Source organism: Mustela putorius, unplaced genomic scaffold, assembly GCF_011764305.1.
Source record: "Mustela putorius furo isolate JIRA1106 unplaced genomic scaffold, ASM1176430v1.1 tig00003962_pilon_pilon_pilon, whole genome shotgun sequence".
Lineage (NCBI taxonomy): Eukaryota > Metazoa > Chordata > Mammalia > Carnivora > Mustelidae > Mustela > Mustela putorius.
Window position 1 is genome coordinate 25,122,371 of NW_025422106.1, and position 19,272 is coordinate 25,141,642.

Genomic DNA, 19,272 nt, shown 5'->3' on the forward strand with positions numbered 1-19,272 from the left:
AAGCCTCAAAAAAAATTTTCATAAAAAAAGGAAAACGTGTTTAAAGAAGTAAAAGAAAGTATTATGACAATGCCTATCAAATCAAAACTAGCAGTAAGAGGAAGGAATTTAAAAATATAACCGCATAGAAATTGTGAGTTTCTAAGTATAATAATTAAAACAAAAAGTTCCCTGGAGGGGGTCAAGAGTGACTTTGAACTGGCAGAAGAATTAGTAATCCTGTAGATAGATTGTTATAGATTATACAAACTGAAAAAAGAGAAAATGAAGAAAAATGAAGAGAGCCTCAGAGAAATGTGGGACATCTTTAAGCACACAAATACATATGTAGTAGAGTACTGGAAAGAAGAAAGAGAGAGAGAGAGATTGAAAGAGAGAAAGAAAGAGGTGCAGAAAAATATTTGAAGAAATAATTACTGAGAATGTCCCAAATTTATTGAAAAATACTTACACATCTACAGGCTCAGCAAACAGAGAGAATTCCACAAACAGACACATCATCATAAAAGGGCTAAAAAGTGAATACTGGAAGAAATCCTGAAAACAGCAAGAAACCAATAACTGGGTGAGGTACGTAAACAATGAATCTTGGAACACTGCATCAAAAACTAGTAATGTATTTTATGGTGACTAACATAACACAATAAAAAAAAGAAACTAATAACTATTTATATGGAAACTCTAATAACATTAATAGATCACTTAGCAGACACAATGGGGGCCAGAAGGCAGTGGGATAACATATTTAAAGTATGAAACAAAACCAAAAAACCAAAAAGCCCATCAAACAAGAATTTCATGTCTAGTGAAGCTACTTTTCAAAATGAGGGCAGCATATAAAATATTTCTCAGGAAAACAAAACTGAGAGAATTTGTTCCTAGCAGTCCTGCCTCACAGAAAATACTGAAGGAGTTTTTTTGAACTGAAAGTATAAATGACCCCACTTGTAATTCATATGCACACAGAAAACAAGGAACAGTGAAAGGCAATTATGTAAATATAAAATACAGTGTAAATGCTTATTTTCTTCTTTCTTGCCTTAACTGATTTACAGACCAAGTATAGAAAATAATATGTGTATGATATATTGTTGAACCTATGGATCTATAATATATGTGTAATATATTGTCAATAGCACCACAAAGGATGTCAGTGGGATCAAACCTGTACTGACTAAGGAAATGACTACAGAGAGTAAAGTAATAATTATAACAATATTTTGTTGGGCTTGCAAATTATTAGATGTTATATCATATAATAGTAGAAAAAGAGGGAAAGGGAATAGATCTACATAAAAACCATGTTTGTATATACACCACTGAAATTAAGCTACAATAGATCTGAAGCTGCTTCTCCCATTTTAAGATGGGATCCTAGAGCAACCACTAACAAAACAAACAACCCAACCCTCAAAGAATATAGTTTCAAAATCATTAAAGAAACTAAAACGCTACATTAGAAACTATTCACTTAATGGAAAAGAAATTAGTTAAGGGAGAAATAGAGGCATAAAAAGACATAAGACATGTAGGAAACATTATTATTTCTTGGGCTTTGTACACTTTTATAGTTTTCCTGTCCTTCAATGTCTGTTCTTCACAATACTGAGAGTGCCTCAAGAACAGGGACAGTAGCATTTTCATTATTGTACCCCAGGACCTTGCACAGCATCAGAAACAGCATAGGATCAACATATGAAGTTGGAACTGAACTGTATATAGAATATTAATCATTGCATGTGTACAGGATGAATGGAGTACAGTGATCAGCCTGAAAGCTTAAATGAATTAGCTATACTACAGATAAAATGCAGTCATCAGAAAAATTAGCCAGTGTGTGTGGGGGAAGTAGGCCTGTTCTGGAATTTCCATCTGGAATATGATGAATTTGAAGTAGCAGCCAGACAAAGAACTGCAAATGTGTGGACAATGAGTAACCGGGGAGATTAGAGTAACTTGGAGCTCCAGTTTGGGGGAAGGGTAGAAGGCCCAGCATTTAGCAGATGAACAGGTTTGTTATCTTCACAAAGTTCACTCCCCGCATATCCAGAGTGGGTGGTGGAGTGGAGGGAGGACATTTTGAGTCAGCAGTTTAGGTTCAAGTCCTAGCTTAACACATACAACTGTTTTTCTGAACAAACAACTACCTCTTATTGAAAGGTTAGGCAATGTGTTTTATATCTATTAAAATCTTGTATTTAGTTCACACAATATCACAAGTTGACTCTAATATTCCAATTTCTTGATCAGGCAACCAAGACTTAGGTTAATGATTTACCAAGTTGCTTAACCAGGAGCTGATAGAATCAGAATAAGAGTCTCCTTCTTCTTCCTGGAAAGTCCATGTCCTAATGATTTTGCCATACTTGAATAAGACAATACCTACCTGAAAGGATGTATTGAGAACTGAAATGTTCTACAACCTAAATGGGAGTGACTGTAAAGGGAGTCCTTTTTTTCTGATTATTTCTGATTGTCTCCCACCTTCTCTAGCAGGAAACCCTGCTCTCAGGAAAAGAGGCATCAGGGGCCCAAGTCTCTTTTCCATCCCCAGACTGGCTCTGCCCACCTGTGTCTGCAGAGAGTGACCCAGATGCAGACTCACTTGTGGCTGGTACCTTGGTGCTGTGTACATGGGGAGAGATGAGTGACCGAACCTACTATCATGGGCTTCCCATACATGGGTATGATCTGTCCAAGTCAGCAGCTAGGGAGTAAAATGGAGACAAGGAGAAGAGCCAGGCTATCTCACAGAAGAGTTAATACTCTGCGAATGAAAGGGGATGGTGGGGAAGTGGATTCCCTATCACAGAAGGCATTCAAATGTTATCTCACAGGCTGAGTGGTCATTTCAGAGGTCAAACAAGCATTTAGTGGAAGTAGGTTGTGGTTAAGATCTCTTTTAACTCTAAGATTCCAAACTCCAAGATTCCAGTAATCATGTGATACCTCTTTGGCGTTTAAATGAAAATGGGAGTAACTCTTAGCACAGACTCTATACTTTGTATATATATAGCTTCCCACACTTGTCACCATATAATTCACCTATGTTCAACACCATGAATGAGATAATTTATTTTACCCATACTTAAGGGAGGGTTTTGGTTGAAGAACTCTGTTCAAGGTCATAGAGTGATTTGGTGGCAGGGATGAGGCTTTGACCAGGAGTTCCAAACCATGTGCTTACTTTGTTAGTCTAGAACTGGGAGAAAGTAAAAACCTGGAAACTTGAGGCTAGTAGAAGACTGCTTGCCTCTTAGAGGAACAGTTGGCTAATATTGGGGGGAACTGATGGGCTAATTCCAGAGGCTACTCCAGGCCTCAGAATGAAAATGAGTATAATGGTAACTCCCTGAGTGACCACAACCCTGAGCACACTGGCTACCGTCACTGTTTCTGTCATGGAGACAAAGGTCTTACACCTCCTTAGACCTCATCAGAAACTACTTCCTTCCATAGCCCATTTGTCTGGATTCAGGACCCTCTGGGACATCTGCCTCACAAGTGGGAAAAAAGGAAGCAGGCAAGAGGGCTGGGGAAAGACAGAGAACACCCAGAGGGCTTGATATCTTTGCTTTTCTAACCCTCAAGGCAGGTGTCTCCCATGCTTCACTGTGCAGAGAAACACCTGTGATACTTTAAAACAAAAAGCTGATTTTTTGGCCCCCTTCTGGAAATACTGATTCTGTTTTGAGAACCAAGTCCTTTTTAGCAGCCACCTGGTGATTCTCACTGTGCGGAAATGCTGTTCTGAATCTGCAAGACTCAATGGGTTCTGAGCATTTGTGTGGTCAGATGGGCTTAGAGTCACAAAGCCCTCTGCAGTGGGGGCAGAGAGTGTAGGAGTGGTGTGGAAAAGTGTTCCAAACTTGATGTTGGAAAAGTGTCCTTTGGTACCTCCTGTGTTGCTCCCTGGTTGCAGGAAGAAGAGGAGGGCACGGAGCCTCCCCAAGCCACTTCATCCCACCCATGAAGCCTTTCTTGCAGATTTGAGAACAGAGTATGTGACAGCACTTTAAAAACTGTAGAGTGCTAAAAAGATGGGAGGGGATGCCAATTACCTTCAAATATTAAGGGATTAGATTATATGAAGGCCATTAAAGTTTGTATGTTTGTGTGAGAGATGAAAAGTGAAGAAAGAAGATAATAAAGGGTAAAAGGGAGAGAGAATGAAGTCTGTCATGTGCACACCTTACCCACTGTCCTTTGCTGTTCTCAGAGTTGCCTGGTTCTGCTGCCTTGTTTCCTCTTACATAGGATATAAATCCAATCAAGGCATAAAGGACCCTAATGCATTGCTTTCTGAGAACACTTGGCAATTTGTCCTATTGGCTAAAGTGAAAAGGAGGGTATTGGTGCCTGGATCTTCAGTTCTTGTAAAGAAGAGACAGTATGGAAGAAGTGGATGCCCTGATGAGAATGTGGCGTCTGAGAACTGATGCTTGGATCTCAGGTTCATGAAGAAAGGGGGTGTACTGGAGCACATCAGGCCTATTTATTACTTTTGTAGAGGCCTTGGGGAAGCAATCCCAAGACAGCTTGTTGAGATGAACCTGGATAATTGCTCCAACATCAGTATCTGTTAGAAAGTTTCTTGGGAAATTGGTCTTTTTTACAAAAGTAAACCAACTCCATATTGGGCAGCATCTTAAAAGGTTTCCTAGGAGTAAGAATAAACCATAATTAAAGAAGACTTCACACACATACTCCTGCCGGGCTTTGAGTGATTAGAGGACTGGAAAATCTGAAGCACTAAATTTGAATTAGGATGATTTGAGATTGCTATGACCCCAAATACTAAATAAAAACAATTGAGAAAAATCACATTTAGAGGAAAATGATGTTAGTCCAATCTTCAAATGATTACTTTCAATAATATTTAAACACAATATTAAGCACAAACTCAAAAAGAAGCAGACACACAAGGAAATAAGATACTAAAAGCAAGAACCAACAGATGAAAGGCATCTGAAAATACGATAATCTGACACAGACCAAAACCCAAAGGTGTTTATAAGCTAAAACCAAGCCTGAAAATTTTGGTGGGAATTTTGACAAACTGACAAAATGCAAATAACCAGAACTCAAATAAAAGGCACATTGTTAGCACTTTGCACTCCTCATGTCCTCCTCAGTCACCGTTCCTGCAAGACTAACCACTTTTAATACTGTAATTGAGTTTAACCCATATCTGTACTTTATATAAATGAAAGAACATAGTTTGTACACTTTTGTGTCCGTTTCTCCCAGTTAGCATTATATATGTGAAGTTTACCCATACTGCTCTATGTGGTTGTAGATTGTTCATTGCTGTCTAATGTTCTATTTTATGACTCTGCCATTAGGAGAGATCCATTTTACCTTGATGAGTATTAGTAGTTTCCAATTTTGGCTGTTATGAATAATGCAGCTACACTTGACTCTTGAGTACCTTATACTTTATGTTAAATGATTTATTGTTTTAACTTTAACACTTAGATGTGTTTTTAATCTAGAATTGATTATGATATTTGGTGAGGTAGAGGTCAAGATACATTTTTTTCTGCCGTGAGTGTGGATATCCAACTAAATCTTGAATATGGTGTATTTTTCCTTTTTTTTTTTTTTTTAAAGTTCACTTTATTTTTTGGGTAATTTTTAAAATTATATTTTTCTTTCCCCAAATTTTTATTTAAATTCTAATCCATTAACATACAGTATAATATTAGTTTCAGGTATAGAATTTAGTGATTCATCACTTACATAAAACACCCAGTGCTCATCACCACAAGTACCTTAATATCCATTACCTATTTAACGCCCCCACCTCCCTTCCAGTCCCTCAGTTTGTTCTCTATAGTTAATAATCTGTTTCTTGTTTTGCCTCTCTTCCTTGCACCTCTGAAACCCACTTGTTCATAAGACCTCAATGTGAGATAGGAATCCATCAAAATCCTAGAGGAGAACACAGGCAGCAGCCTTTTTGACACTGGCTGTAGCAACTTCTTACTAACCAGGTCTCCTGAGCAAGGGAAACAAAAGAAAAAATTAACTATTGGGACTTTGTCAACATAAAAGCTTCTATGCAGCAAAGTAAACAATCAACAAAACTGAAAGGCAGATGATATTTGTAGATGACATATCTGATAAAGGGTTAGTATCCAAAACAATAGGGAACTTATAAAACTACACAGCCCAAAATCAAATAATCTAGGTAAAAGACGTGAGTAGTTACTTTTTTGAAAAAGACACACAGATGGCTAACAGATACTTGTTTACTTTAAACAAATAATAATGTGGTATAATCTTCAGAGTAGAGATCTTCCACATCTTTTGCTAGATTTATTCTTATGTGTTTCTTGACTTTTACTAAATATTTCTTAGATTTCAATACTTACAGAAAATAATCATCCATACCAATAGTTATAGTATTACATTTTACTAAACTACTAAAATGAATACAATAGTGAAACATTATTGGTGAGACTGTGGATAAACAGTTGTATTTTGATGACAAATTGGCAGTATAGAACATGAGCTTTAAAACTATTCATATGTATGTGTGGGTGTATTCCTTTTTAAGAATGTAAACTAGGAGAGTAAATTATGTGAAAAATTTAATGCTTGCTGAAATGATATTTTTTTAATATTCAAAAATTTAAATTTATCCTCAAACATATAGTAGGGCAGTCTTTGACAAAACCATGGTGTGTTGGAGCATCTGGGGGGCTCACTTGTTATCCTCACTTGTTATCCTTCTGCTGGGGTCATGATCCCCGGGTCCTGGGATCAAGCCCGCATCAGGCTCCCTGCTCCTTGGGGAGGCTTCTTCTCCCTCTTCCACTCCCCCTACTTGTGTTCCCTCTCTCACTGTGTCTCTCTCTGTCAAATAAAGCAATAAAATATTCAAACAAACAAACAAAAAACTGTGGTGTGAGGGTGTATTGACACCCCTTAAAGGGTATAATTATGACAGATATGTAAACTGTGTTGTTACAAATGCATTCACATACAAAAATATAAATATGAAAGGGTAACATAATTTAAGTTAAAGGTAGAACTAAAAATTTGGTGAAAATTTATTTAACCAGTGGCAGATACATGTCTGTCCATGAAGTAGGAGAGAGTATTGGACAGTTAATTAGGTAAATTTTTACTTTAAATTTAAGTACCTGGAAAGTATGGTTTCTAGGATAGACTGAAATCATCCCTGCACATGAATCCCAGTAAGCAGGTAATTCTACATTAAACTCAAAATGTTCTCCAAAAATACGATTGAAGCACAGAATGCCATCTAGTTTCACAGAGCAGGTCACAGGTGATTCCTTACAGTTTTGGGGAGGGAATTAGCAGTAACTTCCTGGCTTTAATTTTAACAAGGACTATGGCCACTAACAGTTATTTAAAATATACCATATCCTTGGAATTCACCCTTTACATGGTTTTTATTTTATTTTATTTTAAACAGACTACATATTTTATTTAGGCAAATCTGATAAATACTAATATTTCCACTTGGGTAATTTCATTTTTTAAATGAAAATTTTAAAAAATAATAGATAAAATCATATACATCAGTTGCCTTGGGCTTCAGCTCCATAAAAAACCGCATGTCTAAACTTGTTAGAACCAAAATTTCTTCATCTGTGATATATAATCTTACTACCACTAAGTAATAAGAAAACATCAATGGCTTTTTATTGTTGTTGTTGGTTTCAGGGGTAGAATTCAGTGATTTAGCACTTATGTATAACACCCAGTGCTCATCACAACAAGTATACTCTTTTCTTTTTCTTTTTTAAAAAAATTTTATTAACATATAATGTATTATTTGCTTCAGGGATACAGGTCTGTGAATGATCAGTCTTACACAATTCATAGCACTCACCATAGCGCATACCCTCCCCAGTGTTTATAACCCAGCCACCCCATCCCTCTCCCCCACCCCCCAGCGACCCTGAGTTTATTTCCTGATATTAAGAGTCTCTTATGGTTTGGCTTTCTCCCTGGTCCCATCTAGTTTCATTTTTTTTCACTTCCTTCCCCTTATGATCCCCCACCCTGCCTCTCAAATTCCTCATATCAGAGAGATCATATAAAAATTGTCTTTCTCCAACTATCATATGATCTCCCTGATATGAGGAAGTGGTGATGCAACATGGAGGCTTAAGTGGGTAGAAGAAGAATAAATGAAACAAGATGGGATTGGGAGGGAGACAAACCATAAGTGACTCTTAATCTCACAAAACAAACTGAGGGTTGCCGGGGGGAGGGGGTTTGGGAGAAGGGGGTGGGATTATGGACATTGGGGAGGGTATGTGATTTGGTGAGTGCTGTGAAGTGTGTAAACCTGGTGATTCACAGACCTGTACCCCTGGGGATAAAAATATATGTTTATAAAAAATAAAAAATTAAAAAAAAATTGTCTTTCTCTGATTGACTTATTTTGTTTAGCATAATACCTTCTAGTTCCATCCACATTGCTGTGAATGACAAGATTTCATTTTTTGATGGCTCCATAATATTCCATGGTGTGCGCGAGTGCATGTGTGTGTGTGTGTGTGTATCACATCTTCATTATCCATGAACTATGGATAATGGCTCTTTCCATAGTTTGATATTTCTGATATAAATATTGGGGTGCATGTACCCCTTTGGATCATTACATTTGTATCTTTAGGGTAAATACCCAGTAGTATGATTGCTGGGTTGTAGGAGAGCTCTATTTTCAACTTTTTGAGAAGCCCCCATACTGTCTTCCAGAGTGGCTATACCATTTTGCATTCCCACCAACAGTGTAGGAGGGCTCCCCTTTCTCCACATCCTTGCCAACATTTGTCATTTCCTGACTTGTTATTTTAGCCATTTTAGACTAGTGTGAGGTGGTATCTCACTGTGGTTTTGATTTGTATTTCCCTGATGCCGAGTGGTGTGGAGCCCTTTTTCATGTGTCTATTGGCCATTTGGATGTCTTCTTTGCCGAAATGCCTGTTCAGGTTTTCTGCCATATTCTTGATGGGGTTATGTATTCCATGGGTGGTGAGTTTGATAAGTTCTTTATAGACTTTGGATACTAGCCCTTTGTCTGATATGTCACTTACAAATATCTTCTCCCATTCTGTGAGTTCCCTTTTAGTTTTGTTGGATGTTTCCTTTGCTGTGCAAGAATTTTTTATTGTGATGAAGTCCCAATAGTTTATTTTTGCCCTTGCTTCCCTTGCCTTTGGCAATGGTTCTAAAAAGAAGTTGCTGTGGCTGAGGTCAGGGAGATTGCTGCCTGTGTTCTCCTCAAGGATTTTGATGGATTCCTGTCCCACATTTAGGTCTTTCATCCATTTTGAGTCTATTTTTGTGTGTCGTGTAAGGAAAAGGTCCAGTTTCATTCTTCTGCATGTGGCTTCCAATTTTCCCAACACCATTTGTTGAAGACACTGTCTTTTTTCCATTAGAATTCTGCTTTGTCAAAGATTAGTTGACTATAGAGTTGAGGGTCCATTTCTGGGCTCTCTATTCTGTTCCACTGATTTATGTGTCTGTTTTTGTGCTAGTACCGTATGTCTGGATGATTACAGCTTTTCAAAGAGCTTTAAGTCTGGAATTGTGATGCTGCCAACTTTGATTTTCTTTTTCAACATTGCTTTGGCTATTAGGGTCTTTTCTGGTTCCATAGAAATTTTAGGATTATTTTTTCCATTTCTTTGCAAAAAGTTGATGGTATTTTGATAGGGATTGAATTCAATGTGTAGATTATTCTAGGTAGCATAGATATTTTCAGAATATTTGTTCTTCCAATCCATGAGCATGGAACATTTCTTTGTATCTTCCTCAGTTTCTTTAAAGAGTACTTTATAGTTTTCTGTGCAGAGATTCTTTGCCTCTTTGATTAGGTTTATTCCTAGGTATCTTTTTAAAATTTTTTTTTTCAATTTATTTATTTTCAGAAAAACAGTATTCATTATTTTTTCACCACACCCAGTGCTCCATGCAATCCGTGCTCTCTATAATACCCACCACCTGGTACCCCAACCTCCCACACCCCCGCCACTTCAAACCCCTAAGATTGTTTGTTTTTCAGAGTCCATAGTTTCTCATGATTCACCTCCCCTTCCAATTTACCCCAACTCCCTTCTCCTCTCTAACTCCCCATGTCCTCCATGCTATTTGTTATGCTCCACAAATAAGTGAGACCATATGATAACTGACTCTCTCTGCTTGACTTATTTCACTCAACATAATCTCTTCCAGTCCCATCCATGTTGCTACAAAAGTTGGGTATTCATCCTTTCTGATGGAGGCATAATACTCCATAGTGTATATGGATCACATCTTCCTTATCCATTCGTCTGTTGAAGGGCATCTTGGTTCTTTCCATAGTTTGGCGACCGTGGCCATTGCTGCTATAAACATTGGGGTACAGATGGCCCTTCTTTTCACGACATCTGTATCTTTGGGGTAAATATCCAGTAATGCAATTGCAGGGTCATAAGGAAGTTCTATTTTTAATTTCTTGAGGAATCTCCACACTGTTCTCCAAAGAGGCTGCACCAACTTGCATTCCCACCAACAGTGGAAGAGGGTTCCCCTTTCTCCACATCCTCTCCAACACATGTTGTTTCCTGTTTTGTTAATTTTGGCCATTCTAACTGGTGTAAGGTGATATATCAATGGGGATTTAATTTGAATCTCCCTGAGGGCTAATGATGATGAACATTTTTTCATGTGTTTGATAGCCTGATAGCCATTTGTATGTCTTGATGGGAGAAGTGTCTGTTCATATCTTCTTCCCATTTTTTGATATGTTTGCCTGTTTTGTGTGTGTTGAGTTTGAGGAGTTCATTATAGATCCTGGCAATCAACCTTTTGTCTGTACTGTCATTTGCAAATATCTTCTCCCATTCTGTGGGTTGCCTCTTTGTTTTGTTGACTGTTTCCTTTGCTGTGCAGAAGCTTTTGATTTTAATGAAGTCCCAAAAGTTCGTTGTCGCTTTTGTTTCCTTTGCCTTTGGAGACATATCTTGAAAGAAGTTGCTGTGGCTGATGTCGAAGAGATTACTGCCTATGGTCTCCTCTAGGATTCTGATGAATTCCTGTCTCACGTTGAGGTCTTTTATCTATTTTGAGTTTATCTTTGTGTACAGTGTAAGAGAATGGTCGAGTTTCATTCTTCTACATATAGCTGTCCAGTTTTCCCAGCACCATTTATTGAAGAGACTGTCTTTTTTCCACTGTATATTTTTTCCTGTTTTGTCGAAGATTAATTGACCATAGACTCGAGGGTCCATATCTGGGCTCTCTACTCTGTTCCACTGGTCTATGTGTCTGTTTTTATGCCAGTACCATGCTGTCTTGGTGATCACAGCTTTGTAATAAAGCTTGAAATCAGGTAACGTGAAGCCCTAAGCTTTATTTTTGTTTTTCAACATTTCCTTAGCGACTCGGGGTCTCTTCTGATTCCATACAAATTTTAGGATTATTTGCTCCAGCTCTTTGAAGAATGCCAGTGGAATTTTGATCAGAATGGCAATAAAAGTATAGATTGCTCTAGGCAGTATAGACATTTTAACAATGTTTATTCTTCCGATCCAAGAGCATGGAATGGCTTTCCATCTTTTTGTGTCTTCTTCAATTTCTTTCATGAGTGTTCTGTAGTTCCTCGAGTACAGATCCTTTACCTCTTTGGTTAGGTTTATTCCCAGGTATCTTATGGTTCTTGGTGCTATAGTAAATGGAATCGATTCTCTAATTTCCCTTTCTGTATTTTCATTGTTAGTGTATAAGAAAGCCATGGATTTCTGCACATTGACTTTGTATCCTGCACGTTGCTGAATTGCTGTATGAGTCCTAGAAGTTTGGGGGTGGAGTCTTTTGGGTTTTACATATAAAGAATCATGTCATCTGCAAAGAGAGAGAGTTTGACTTCTTCATAACCAATTTGGATATATTTTATTTCTCTTTGTTGTCTGATTGCTGTTGCTAGGACTTCTAATACTATGTTAACAAGAGTGGTGAAAGTGGGCCTCCTTGTCTTGTTCCTGATCTCAACGGGAAGGCTGCAAGCTTTTCCCAATGAGGATGATATTGGCTGTGGGTTTTTCATAGATAGATTTGATGAGGTTTAGGAATGTTCCCTCTATCCTTATACTTTGAAGCGTTTTAATCAGGAACAGATGCTGGATTTTGTCAAATGCTTTTTCTGCTTCAATTGAGAGGACCATGTGGTTCTTCTCTCTTCTCATATTAATTTGTTGTATCACATTGATTGATGCGAATGTTGAACCATCATTGTAGCCCACCAATGAATCCCACCTGGTCATGGTGGATAATCTTTTTAATGTGCTGTTGGATCCTGTTGGCTAGGATCTTGTTGGGAATCTTAGCATCCATATTCATCAGTGATATTGGTCTGAAATTCTCCTTTTTGGTAGGGTCTTTGCCTGGTTTGGGGATCAGGGTAATGCTGGCTTCATAGAAAGAGTCTGGAAGTTTTCCTTCTGCTTCAATTTTTTGAAACAGCTTCAGGAGAATAGGTGTTATTTCTTTTTTGAAGGTTTGGTAGAATTCCCCAGGGAATCCATCAGGTCCTGGGCTCTTGTTTTTTGGGAGGTTTTTGATCACTGCTTCAATCTCATTACTAGATATTGGTCTATTCAGGTTGTCGATTTCTTCCTGGTTCAATTTTGGGAGTTTATATTTTTCCAGGAATGCATCCATTTCATCTAGGTTGCTAAGCTTATTGGCATATAACTGTTGGTTATAACTTCTGATGATTGTTTCTACTTCCTTGGTGTTCATTGTGATCTCTCCCTTTTCATTCATAATTTTATGAATTTGGGCTTTCTCTCTTTTCTTTTGGATTAGTGTGGCCAATCGATCTTATTGATTCTTTCAAAAAACCAGCTTCTAGTTTCATTGATACCTTCTACTGTATCTCTGGTTTCTACCTCATTGATCTCAGCTCTAATCTTGATGATTTCCCTTCTTATGTGTGGAGTTGGTTTGATTTGTTTTTGATTCTCCAGTTCTTTAAGGTGTAGAGACAGCTGGTGTATTCTGGATTTTTCAATTTTTTTGAGGGAGGCTTGGATGGCTATTTATTTCCCCCTTAGGACAGCCTTTGCTGTATCCTATAGGTTTTGGACCGAAGTGTCTTCATTCTCATTGGTTTCCATGAATTGTTTCAGTTCTTCTTTGATCTCCTGGTTGATCCAAGCATTCTTAAGCAAGGTGGTCTTTATCTTCCAGGTGTTTGAGTTCCTTCTGAACTTTTCCTTGTGATTGAGCTCCAGTTTCAAAGCATTGTGATCTGAGAATATGCAGGGAATAATCTCAGTCTTTTGGTATCGTTTGAGTCCTGATTTGTGACCCAGTATGTGGTCTATTCTGGAGAAGGTTCCGTGGGCACTTGAGAAGAATGAGTATTCTGTTGTTTTAGGGTGGAATGTTCTGTATATATGTACGAGGTCCATCTGGTCCAATGTGTCATTCAATGCTCTTGTTTCTTTATTGATTTTCTGCTTCGATGATCTATTTCTGAAAGAATCATGTTAAGATCTCCTACGATTAGTGTATTCATATCAATATGACTCTTTATCTTGATTAACAGTTTTCTTAAGCAATTGGCTGCTCCCATATTGGGTGCATAGATATTTATGATTGTTAGATCATTTTGGTGGATAGTCCCTTTAAGGATTATGTAGTGTCCTTCTGTATCTCTGACTACAGTCTATAGTTTGAAGTTTAATTTATCTGATATAAAAATCGCTACCCCAGCCTTTTTGAGGCCCACTGGCATGAAAGATGCTTCTCCATCCCTTCACTTTCAGTCTGGGTGTATCTTTAGGTTCAAAATGGGTCTCTTGTAGACAACATATGGATGGGTCCTGTCGTTTTATCCAATCTGCAACCCTGTGCTGTTTTATGGGTGCATTTAGGTCATTCACATTGAGAGTGATTATTGATAGATATGTTTTTATTGACATCGAGTTACCTTTGAAGTCTTTCTTTCTGTAGACTGTCTCTATATTTCTGTTCAATGCTATTCTTGGCATTTTTCTTCTTTTATAGAACCCCCCTTAATATTTCTTGCAGTATTGGCTTGGTGGTTGCATAGTCTTTTAAGCCTTGCCGGTCTTGAAAACTCTTTATCTCTCCATCCATTTTGAATGTCAGTCTTGCTGGATAAAGTATTCTTGGCTGCATGTTCTTCTCATTTAGTGCCCTGAATATATCTTGCCAGCCTCTTCTGGCTTGCCAGGTATCTGTGGACAGGTCTGACGTTATTCTGATGGGCTTCCCTCTGTAAGTAAGGAGCCTCTTTGCCCTGGTGGCTTTCAAGAGATTATATCTACAATTATAATTCCTCAATTTTACTATCAGGTGTCGTGATGTTTTTTTGGAATGTATAATCTTCGGTGGAGACCGTTCAGCCTCTAGTACATGAACGCTGGTTCCAGTCGTGAGATTGGGAAATTTTTCATTAAGGACTTGTTCCACTATATCTTCTAGACTTCCTTCTTTCTCCTCCCCTTCAGGGATTCCAATCATTCTGACGTTGGAACGCTTCATGGCATCATTTATTTCCCTGATTCTGTTTTTGTGGTTTCTAAGCTGTTTGTTCCAGGCTTCCTCCTGATCCTTTCTCTCTATCTGTTTGTCTTCCAGATCACTAATTCTATCTTCTGTCTCAGTTACCCTAACTTTGAGAGAGTTTAGATTAGATTGGAACTCATTGAGAGCATTGTGAACCTCCTCCCTGGTAGCTTTAAGCTCTGCCCTAACATTGTGAACATCCTTTCTGGTCGCTTTCAGTTCGGCCCTAATCAATTCCTTTTGGTCATCCATGGCTTTCTCCAACCTAGCTATTGCCTGGATAATTTTTCGCCTAAATTCTCTTTCCAACATATTGTCTATGTTGATAGCCGTTAGCTCTGTTGCAGAAGGTCCATCCTCTGTATTTTTCTTCTGTTGGGCATTCCTCCTCCTAGTCATTTTGGTGGGAGATGACTGAACAGATGTAGCTGGATGTATCAACTGTGGTGCAGTCAAGGTGCACCCTGGAACACTTCTGAGCAATCAGGATTCCCCACCCAAATGAGAGACAAAAGAAAAGAAAAAGAAAAGAAAAGAAGTAAAAAAAAAAGAGAGAGAGCAAGAGAGAGACAGGAAAGAAAGGGAAGATTAAAAAGAAGGTTCAGCCCAGATGGGCCCCAAGGTAAGATTTATGAAGTAGACAAACAAAAAGAGATAAAAAGACTGATACAAGTATGTGACAAGAGAAAAAAAAAAATATATGCAAATAAAGAAAGAACCTCGTCAAAATTAACCCCAAGTGTAAAATTTATATGCTATCAGGACAAACACAAAAAACACAGAAACACTGGTGGAAGAAGATGGGAGAGTTCTTATAAATTCTCAGTGTGTGTGAGGAAGGTTGTTTTGATTCTTCCTGGATGTATCTTGATATCTTTGTTAAAGGACTCAACTTTCCTAAGAGAAAGGGGATTAAAAATTGGTTTACCTATAGGGGTAGTATTGATTGGGGAAAGGGGATTACTTTGAAGTTTAACTCTATATGAATATTAGAGGATAAAAATAAAAAGGAATAAACTAGACTAAACTAAACTAAAATTTAAAAAAGGAATTCAAAAAATAAAAATGCAAAAGAAAAACATAGGTGTATGTATCAAAAAGTTCAGGTTAGAAAGGTATTATGGAATTTGATGTACTGTACAGCTCGCTGTGATGGTAAATAGGTTAAAAAAATTACCTATGTGTAAAAAAAAAAAAAAAAAAAAAAAAGAACCGGAATAGTGGGAACGAGTGAACAATACTAAGTTTTCCTATGAAGTAGTGGTTGTTCTCTTGTAGTCCTTTTTTTTTTTTCTTTCTTGGTTTGTTTTCTGGGGGAGGGGCCTGCCACGTGGGTTGTCAGTCAAGATGTTTCCTGAGTTAAGTCCTCCCGCCTCCCTCAAGGGGGTGGGCTCTGAGGAAACTGTTTTTTTCTGCAGGCTTTTGTTCTCTGGCGGTTTTTATGCTTGTTCACTTTTTTTTCTCTCACCTTGACCGCCTTTGACGGTTTTTGTAGTTTTAGAGGAAAACAAACCGCACCCTCTCAGAGAGAAGCCTCAGTCTGGGTGCAGAGCCTAAATAAGTTCCCCCTTGGCCACTGGCAGAGCAGGTTCCAAGTTGCAGACCCTGGGGGTGCAGGATCTTTTGCTTGTACCCAAAGCCAAGGCAGTGTCAGCTGTCTGGGAGCTCCCGACTGCCAGAGAGGTTCCAAGCAGCGATCGCACACTGAAATTTTGCCGCTGGCCAGGGCTGGGAGTGCCCGGCTTGCGTGCACCTCTTTCGGAGGCGGCTGTGGGTCGCGCGTGCGTCTCAGGCACTGAGAACGGGACGCAAGTCCGTAAGCACCAGGCTGGGCTTTTGCGCACCTCTGTCAGGGGAGAGTTTGGGGTGTGCGGCTTAGGCTTTGAAACAATGGCGCGGGTCAAAGAGCACCAGTCAGGCCTTTGTAACTCAGGGGAGCATGAGGGACATGCGCCCGTATCTCAAGCTTTGTGGTAGGGCTCGCGCATTCTGCCGACTGGCGTGGCTCCCATCCCCTCACAGGAGCTAGAACCCACGCATTTTCGGGAGCGCTGGCGGCTTAGGGACCAAGAGCTGGTTTCTCTGTCGCACTCTCTCTGCCTCAGCGCCGGGGAGGCTGTCTGGGACTGGGGACTTAAGCCCCTGTCCCTAGCCGCCCCGATTCCCACAATTCCCCCCCACAATCCTTTGCTCTTTTGGAGTGCTTTCAACCAGTCTCCAAGTTAATGCTGGTCCCCAGACGCAGGGCACTCTCGCTCGTATTGGGGTATTACTTTCCAACCGGTTACTCTGGTGGCTCTCTCCCCCTTTTGTTTATCTTCTGATATCAGTCCGCTGTTCCCACTCCGCTTTACCTGCCCACTGGCGTCTTCTGCCCCTTCAGAGATCCAGACGTGTATAATTCTGATCTCAGGCTGATTTCATGGGTGATCGGAGTTCTTTGGTAGGTAATCAGCTCACTTTGGGGTACCGGCTGAAAAGGCGCTTCCTCCTACTCCCCCGCCATCTTGTCCCTCCTATTCCTAGGTATCTTATGGTTTTGGGTGCAACTGTAAATGGGATCGATTCCTTAATTTCTTTCTTCTGTCTTGTTGATGTATAGAAATGCAACTGATTTCTGTGTATTGATTTTATATCCTGACACTTTAATGAATTCCTGTATGAGTTCTAGCAGTTTTCAGGTGGAGACTTCTGGGTTTTCCACATAAAGTATCATATCCGTGCATCTGGGTGGTGGCTCAGTGGGTTAAGAACTCTGCATTGGGCTCAGGTCATGATCCCGGGGTCCTGGGTTCGAGCCCCATCTCAGGCTCTCTGCTCAGTGGGGAGCCTGCTTTCCTTCCTCTCTCTCTGACTACTTGTGATCTCTGTCTGTCAAATAAATAAATAAAAATCTTTAAAGTATCATATCATCTGCAAAGAGTGAGAGTTTGACTTCTTCTTTGCTGATTTGGATGTCTTTAATTTCTTTTTGTTGTCTGACTGCTGAGGCTAGGACCTCTAGTACTATGTTGAATAGCAGTGGTGATAGTTGATAGCTCTGGCGTGTTCCTGACCTTAGGGGAATATCTCTCAGTTTTTCCCCATTGAGGATGATATTTGCTGCAGGTTTTTCATAGATGACTTTTATGATATTGAGATATGTACCCCCAATTCCCACACTGTGAAGAGTTTTGATCAAGAAATGATGCAGTAATTTGTCAAATGCTTTTCCAGCAGCTATTGAGAGTATCATATGGTTCTTATTCTTTCTTTTATTAATGTGTTGTATCATATTGATTGATTTGTGGATGTTGAACCAACCTTGCAGCACAGGAATAATTCCCTTTTGTTTGTGGTGAATAATTCTTTTAATGTACTTTTGGGTCCTATTGGCTAGTATTTTGGAGAGAATTTTTGCATCCATGCTCATCAAGGATATTGGTCTGTAATTCTTCTTTTTGGTGTTGTCTTTGTCTGGTTTTGGAATCAAGGTAATGCTGGCCTCATAAAATGAGTTTTGAAGTTTCCCTTCCTTTTCTATTTTTTGGAACCATTTCAGGAGAATAGAATTCTTCTTTAAATGCTTGGTAGAATTCCCCTGGGAAGCCATCTGGTCCTGGGCTCTTGTCTGTTGGGAGATTTTTGATGACTGCTGATTGCTTCAATCTCCTCACTGGTTATGGGTCTTTCAGGTTTTCTATTTCTTCCTGGTTCAGATTGGATAGTTTATATGTCTCTGGGAATGCATCCATTTCTTTCAGATTTGCTGGTGTATAGTTGCTCATAATGTGTTCTTATAATTGTTTTTTATTTCTTTGGTGTTGGTTGGGATCTTTCCTCTTTCATTCATGATTTTATTAATTTGGGCCCTTTCTCTTTTTTTTTTTTGCTAAGTCTGACCAGGGGGTTTTCAATCCTCTTAATTCCTTCAAAGAACCACCTCCTAGTTTCGTTGATCTGCTCTGTTGTTCTTTTGGTTTCTATTTCATTGATTTCTACTCTGATCTTTATTATTTCGCTTCTCCTGCTGGGCTTATGATTTCTTTGCTATTCTTTCTCCACCTTCTTTAGGTGTAGCGTTAGGTTATGTAGTTGACACTTTTCTTGTTTCTTGAGAAAGGCTTGTACTGCTATATACTTTCCTCTCAGGACTGCCTTTGCTGTGTCCCAAAGATTTTGAACAGTTGTGTTTTTATTTTCATTTGTATCCATGTATTCCTGTATCCATGTATTCCATTAATTTCCTGGCCCATTTATTCTTTAGTAAGATGCTCTTTAGCCTCCATGTATTTGAGTTCTTTACAACTTCTCTCCTGTGGTTGAGTTTGAGTTTCAAAGCTCTGTGGCCTGAAAATATGCAGGGAATGATCCCAGTCTTTTGGTACCAGTTGAGACCTGATTTGTGACTCAGGATGTGATCTATTCTGGTGAATGTTCTATGTGCACTAGAGAAGAATGTGTATTCTGTTTCTTTGGGATGGAATGTTCTGAATATATCTGTGATGTCCATCTGGTCCAGCATGTCATTTAAAGCCTTTATTTCCTTGTTGATCTTTTGCTTAGATGATCTGTCCATTTCAGTGAGGGGGTTGTTAAAGTCCCCTCTATTGTATTATTGCCAACGCGTTTCTTTGATTTTGCTGTTAATTGGTTTATATAACTGGCTGCTCCCATGTTAGGGGCATAGGTATTTAAAATTGTTTGATCTTCTTGTCGGACAGA